At 42.3% G+C, this 6,744-nt stretch overlaps 1 protein-coding gene across 1 annotated transcript in view; it reads right to left on the reverse strand.

The window, feature by feature from the left end:
* Window positions 1–6,744, reverse strand: part of DEPDC5 (DEP domain containing 5) — a 227,493-nt gene that overhangs the window by 187,555 nt on the left and 33,194 nt on the right. The gene's annotated exons all lie outside the window — the stretch shown is intronic.

A 6,744-nucleotide genomic window follows, 5' to 3' on the forward strand; every position in this document is an offset into this window, starting at 1 on the left:
CTGCCTCTGCCTCCGGAGTAGCTGGGGTTACAGGCATGGGCCACCACACCCAGGTAATTTTTGTATTTTTAGTAGAGACATGATTTCACCATGTTGGCCAGGCTGGTCTCAAACTTGTGGCCTCAAGTGATAGGCCTGCCTCGGCCTCCCAAAGTGCTGGGATTATAGGTGTGAGGCCCAGCTGCACATAATATTCTTAATCCAGGTGGCTCAGCAGCAGTGCACAATGTTGAATAGCTTCATGTAACTTCAGGTTGCAGTGCAGGGGACAGAGCACTGCCGGGAGTCAGAAGACCTAGATGGAGTCCTGGCCCTGACACTTGCCACTGCGTGACCTTGGGAAAGTTACCTAAAGTGCCAGGAATGTGGAAAGTGATTGGAAAGCTGCAAATCAGCAGTAAATAATGATCACTGTCTCCCAGTTCCCGAGAAGCTGGGACTACAGACAAGCGCCAACAGGCCCAGATAATTTTTGCATTTCTTGTAAAGACAGGGTTTCTGCTGGGCGTGGTGGCTCACACCTGTAATCACAGTGCTTTGGGAGGCTGAGGCAGGTGGATCACCCGAGGTCAGGAGTTCGAGACCAGCCTGGCCAACATGGTGAAACTCTACACTACCCAGGCAACGTGGCGTGCGCCTGAAGTCACAGCCACTCGGGAGGCTGAGGCAGGATAATCACTTGAACCCAAGAGGTGGAGACTGCAGTGAGCCGAGATTGTGCCATTGCACTCCAGGCTGGGCAACAGAGCAAGACACCGTCCAAAAAAAAAAAGAAAGAAAGAAAAAAAAAGAGAGAGTTTCATCATAATCCCCAGGCTGGGCTCAAGTGATCCACTAGCCTTGGCAAAGTGCTGGGATTACAGGCGTGAGCCACAATGCCAGGCCTACAGTGTTTTTTAATTTCTGCAGAACTGGGATCTAGGGAACAAGAACAGCACCCATGGTGGTGGATTTAAAAATCAAAGACACTCCCACACCCTACTAGTCTCATAGGACGAGGGTGGGGGTTTGCTCCAGACTCAGTAGTATAAGCCAAGGCAAAGAACTTCCTTTGGACAGCGACGGAGACTAACGAGAATAAACATTTCCATGGAGTCTGGAGATCAATATCCCGGAAGTAGGGTGTTTACAAATGAATATGAAAAGTGGCTTGCACCAGTGAGCTAGCAAGTTCAGTTTCAGTTCCTCCTGGGTCTCTGAAGACAACAGCCTATACTGACCAATCCCATCTTTATCCCAAGTACGCTTAGTGACTACAGAATTCAGCACTCACTACATAAGGCACATAATATAATGCACATTTCATAGATGTATCTCAAGTGGACAGAAATTCCTAAATACAAGCCACAGTACCAAAAGCAGAGTGCTAGGAAACAGCAGACCTTCACTGACTACCAATTAATTCACTGGACTCCAAGAGCTCCAAACTCAGCACCCTTATCTAATTTTAGTGCAAGTGATATACAGGAAAACACAATGGGCTCACAACAGGCTGACGTGGGCATGGAGTGTCTCAACTCATAAGTGATGTGGTGAGAGGGTCTATTATTATCTTCATTTTGCAGCTGAAGAAATGGAGCCTCAGAGACTAATCCTTGGAGATAACAAAGCTAATAAGCCAGGCATAGTGGCCTGCACCTGTAGTCCCAACTACTGAGGAGGATTAAGTGAGAGGATTCTTGGAGCCCAGGAGTTCAAGACCAGCCTGAGCAGCAAAGCAAGACCTTGTCTCTTAATTAAAAAAAAAAAAAAAAAAAGGCAAGCTAATGAGACCATTTAAAACCCAGTCTGCCTTAATACAAACTCTACTCTTTTACACTACATAATGTGACTTCAAATACTTTTTCATCAAAACGTTTTCATGTGAAATCAAGGTGGGATAATTGAATGAAATAATTTTTTAATTGTGGCAAAACACATATAAATATTGCCATTGTGACATTTAATACATTCACCATGTTGTATAACTATCACCATCATTTAAATCCAAAACATTTTCATCACCCCAACAGGAAATCCCAAACTGATTAAACAGTCAGTCACTCCCCACCCTCAGTTCCTGGCAACCACTAATCTCTACATTTACCTATTCTGGATATTTCATATACATAACATCTTATGATTTGTATTTGATCCACTGTCTGGCTTCTCTCACTTAGCATGTGTTCAAGATTCATCTATGCTGTAGCATGTCTTAGTACTTCATTCTTCTTTATGGCAGACTACTACTATATTGTACGGATATACATTTTATTTATCTATACTTTAGCTAATAGACATTTGTTGTTTGTGTTATCCTACTTTTTAGCTAATATGAATAATGCTGTCAAGAATATGGGCTAGGCCTGTAGCAGCACTTTGGGAGGCCACGGTGGGCAGATCACTTGAGGCCATGAGTTGGAGATCAGCCTGGCCAACATGATGAAACCACATCACTACTAAAAATACAAAAATTAGCAGGGTAAGGTGGCGCACACCTATAATCCCAGCTACTCGGCAGGCTGAGGGATGAGAATCGCTTGAACCTGGGAGGTGGAGGTTGCAGTGAGCCATGTTTGAGATCGCAGCACTGCACTCCAGTCTGGGCGACAGAGCAAGACTCTGTCTCAAAAACTACATAAATAAATAAAAAAAAGAATATGGGACCAGGCACAATGACTCACCCCTACAATCCCAGCACTTTGGGAGGCCGAGGCAGGTGGATCACCTGAGGTCAGAAGTTCGAGACCAGCCCGGCCAACATGGTGAAACCCCATCTCTACTAAAAATACAAAAAAAATTAGCTGGGCATGGCAGTAGGTGCCTATAATCTCAGCTACTCGGGAGACTGAGGCAGGAGAATTGCTTGAACCAGGGAGGCAGTGGTTGCAGTGGGCCAAGATTGCACCATTGCACTCCAGCCTGGGCAACAAGAGTGAAACTCCATCTCAAAAAGAAACAAAGAAAAAAAAGAATATGGACTAGGCACTGTAGCTCATGTCTGTAATCTCAGCACATTGGGAGGCCAAGGTGGGAAGATCACTTAAGCTCAGGAGTTCGAGATCTGCCTGGATAACATAGTGAGACCTCATTTCCACCAAAAAAAAAAAAAAAAAATAGTGTGGCATAGTGGCACATGCTTGTAGTCCCAGCTACCCAGGAGGCTGAGAAGGGATGGCCCCTTGAGCTGGGGCAATCAAGGCTGCAGTGAGCTATGACTGCGCCACTGCACTCTAGACTGGGCAACATGTCAAGACTCTGTCTCAAAAAATATATATACACATATATAGTCATCCTAGTGGGTGTGAAGTGGCATTTCATTGTGGTATTAGTTTGCATTTTCCTAAAGACTAACGATCTTGAGTATCTTTTCATGTACTTGTTGGACATGAGAAACGTCTATTCAAGTCCTTTGCCCATTTGTTTTTTTTTTTTGTTTAATAATTTTAATTATTTTTTAATTTTTATGGGTACATAGTAGGTGTTTATATCTGTGGGGTACATGAGACGTTTGATACAGGCATGTAATGTGAAATAATCACATCACGGAGAATGGGGCAGCCTTTGCCCATTTGTCAATTAGAGTTTTTTCTTTTCTTTCTTGAGTTATAGAAGTTCTATGTATTTTCTGGATAACAGACTTTTATCAGAAGATCATTTGCAAATATTTTCTCCCATTCTGTGGGTTGCCTTCTTTCTTTCTTTTTTTTTTTAAGAGACAGGGTCTCGCTCTGTCCTGTCACCCAGGTTGGAGTGCAGTGGTACAATCGTACTGTAACCTCAAATTCCTGTGCTCAAGGGATCCTCTCGCCTCAGCCTCTTGAGTAGCTGAGACTACAGGCATTTGCCAATGCAGTCAGCTATGTTTTTCTTTTTATTCTTGTAGAGACAGGGTCTCATTTCGTTGCCTGGGCTACTGGAACTTTTGGCTTCATGCAACTCTCCTACCTCGGCCTCCCAAAGTGCTGGGATTAAAGGTGTGAGCCAGCACGTCTGGCCCCTTCACTTTCTCGATAATGTCTGTTGATGAACAAAAGTTTTTAGTTTTGAAGTCTGATTCATCTGCTTTTAACTTGGAGGTTGTGCTTTTGGTGTTATATCTAAGAAACCACTGCCAAATTCAAGGTTATATGAATTTCCCAGCCAGGCGTGGTAGTTCTATTGTAATCCTAGCAATTTGGGAGGCCAAGGTGGGTGACTGGTTGAGCTCAGGAGTTTGAGACCAGTCTGGGCAACATGGCAAAACCTTCTCTACAAAAAATACAAAAAATTAGCTAGGTGTGGTAGCAAACGCCTGTAGTCCCAAGCTACTCAGGCTAAGGCAGGAGGATCCCTTGAGCCCAGGAGGTCAAAGCTACAGTGAGCCATGATCGCTCCATTGCACTTCAGCCTGGGTGACAGCAAGACCCTGTCTCAAAAAAAAAAAAAAAAAAAATTATAAAACTCTTTAGGCTAGGTGCGGCGGCTCATGCTTGTAATCCCAACACTTTGGGAGGCCGACGCAGGCTGCCTGAGGTTAGCAGTTCAAGACCAGCCTGGCCAACATGGTAAAACCCTCTCTCTAGTAAAAATACAAAAAATTAGCTGGGCATGATAGCAGGCACCTGTAATCCCAGCTACTCAGGAGGCTGAGGCAGGAGAATTGAATAGGTGGAGAATTCAGGCAGGTGGGAGAATCACATGAAAATAAAAGTTCAAGAGTAGCCCAGGCAACAAAAGGAGACCCAGTCTCTACAAAACTAAAAACAGAAAAAGTTTAGCTGGCTGTGTTGGCAAATGCCTGTAGTCCCAACCACTCTAAGAAGCTGAGGCAAGAGGATCCCTTGAGCACAGGAATTTGAGGTTATAGTCTATGATTATACCACTGCACTCCAACCTAGGTGACAGGATAGAGCAAAACCCTGTCTCTTAAAAAAAATTCAATTCTTTTTTTCAGGTTGTTTGAACCTGGGAGGCGGAGGCTGCAGTGAGCTGACATCGCACCACCGCACTCCAGCCTGGGCAATAGAGTGAGACTCCGTCTCAAAAAAAATAAATAAATAAAATAAAAATAAAGCTTTTAAAAATTCTTTCTTCTTTCTTTTCTTTTTTTTAGCCACCACACCCAGCTAAGTTTTTGTATTTTTTTGTGGAGACAAAGTTTTGTCATATTGCCAGGGCTGGTCTAGAATTCCCGGGCTCATGCAATCTGCCCACCTCCACCTCCCATGAGCGACCACACCTGGCTCAGCTTTATAGTTTTAGCTCTTTATTTACTTATTTATTTATTTTTGACATGGAGTCTCACTCTTTTGCCCAGGCTGGAGTACAGTGGCATAATCTCAGCTCACTGCAACCTCCACCTGCCAGGTTCAAGTGATTCTCCTGTCTCAGCCTCCTGAGTAGTGGGATTACAGGGCACCCACCACCATGCCTGGTCTAATTTTTGTATTTTTAGTAGAGACAGGGTTTCATTGCATTGGCCAGGCTGGTCTCAAACTCCTGATCTCAAATGATCTGCCCACCTTGGCCTCCCAAAGTGCTGAGATTACAGGTTGTGAGCCACCGTGCCCAGCCAATTTTAGCTCTTATGTTTAAGTCTTTGATTCATTTTGGTTCCATTTCATATGATTTGAGGTGAGGGTTCAGATTCATTCTTTTCCATATGGACATTCAGTTGTTCCACAACAATTTGTTGAAGAGAATATTCTTTCTCTCATTAAATGAACTTGATGCCCTTGTCTAACTGACCATAGATGTATGGATTGATTTCAATTCAATTCCATTGACCTATATATCTAACCTTATGTCAATATCACACTATTCTGATGATTGAGGGTTTTCGTAAGTTTTGAAATTAGGAAGTGAGAGTCCTCCAACTTCGTTCTCCTTTTACAAGATTGTTTTGACTATTCGGGATCCCTTGCAATTCCACATGAATTTTAGGATCAGCATTTCTATTTCTGCATAAAAAAAAAAAAGGCACTGGTATTTTGATAGGAACTGCACTAAACTGTAAACTGCTTTGGGTAGTATTGCCAAATGCACAATATTGAGTCTTTCTATCTGTGAACACAGGTTATCTTACTATTTACTCAGGTCTCCATTAACTCCTTTCACAATATTTTATAGATTTTAGTGGACCAGTCTTACAGCTCCCAGGGTAAAGTATTCTAAGTATTTTATTCTTTCAGATTGTTTATTGCTGGTATATAGAAACACAATTATTTTGTGTGTTGATTGGGTATCCTGAAACTTTGTTGAATGCACTAGCTCTCACACTTACTTTGTGGATTTTGAGGATTTTCTATATATAGGATCATATCTGTGAATAGAAATAGTTCTACTTCTTTTTCGATTTGGATGCCTTTTATTTCTTTTGCTTGCCTAGGTGGTCTGTCTAGAACTTCTAGTTAGTATAATGTTGAATAGCAGTGGCAAAAGCAAGCATACTTACCTTGTTACTCATCTTGGGGGAAAGTTTTCAGTCTTTTATCATTGAGTGTGATGCTAGCTTTGTGTTTTTCACAAATTCTCATAAATTGAGATTATTAGGGTAATTTAAATCTGGAGTCTGGGTTTTAGCTAAAATAGCTAAATTTAGGGCAATTTAACAAAAACAGTGCATTTTTAAAATCTGTATTGGGTAATGTTTACATAATGAGATTTAGTGTATAAGAAGAAATGTACCTTCCACTTGGTAAATAGATCAGCAAGGAAACCATTCACAGCTTTCTCAAAATACAAATCCCCTGAAAAGAAACAATGAAAAGAAGGTGAGAACAT

This window comes from Colobus angolensis, unplaced genomic scaffold (genome assembly GCF_000951035.1).
Source record: "Colobus angolensis palliatus isolate OR3802 unplaced genomic scaffold, Cang.pa_1.0 Scaffold171, whole genome shotgun sequence".
In the NCBI taxonomy this organism is placed as follows: domain Eukaryota; kingdom Metazoa; phylum Chordata; class Mammalia; order Primates; family Cercopithecidae; genus Colobus; species Colobus angolensis.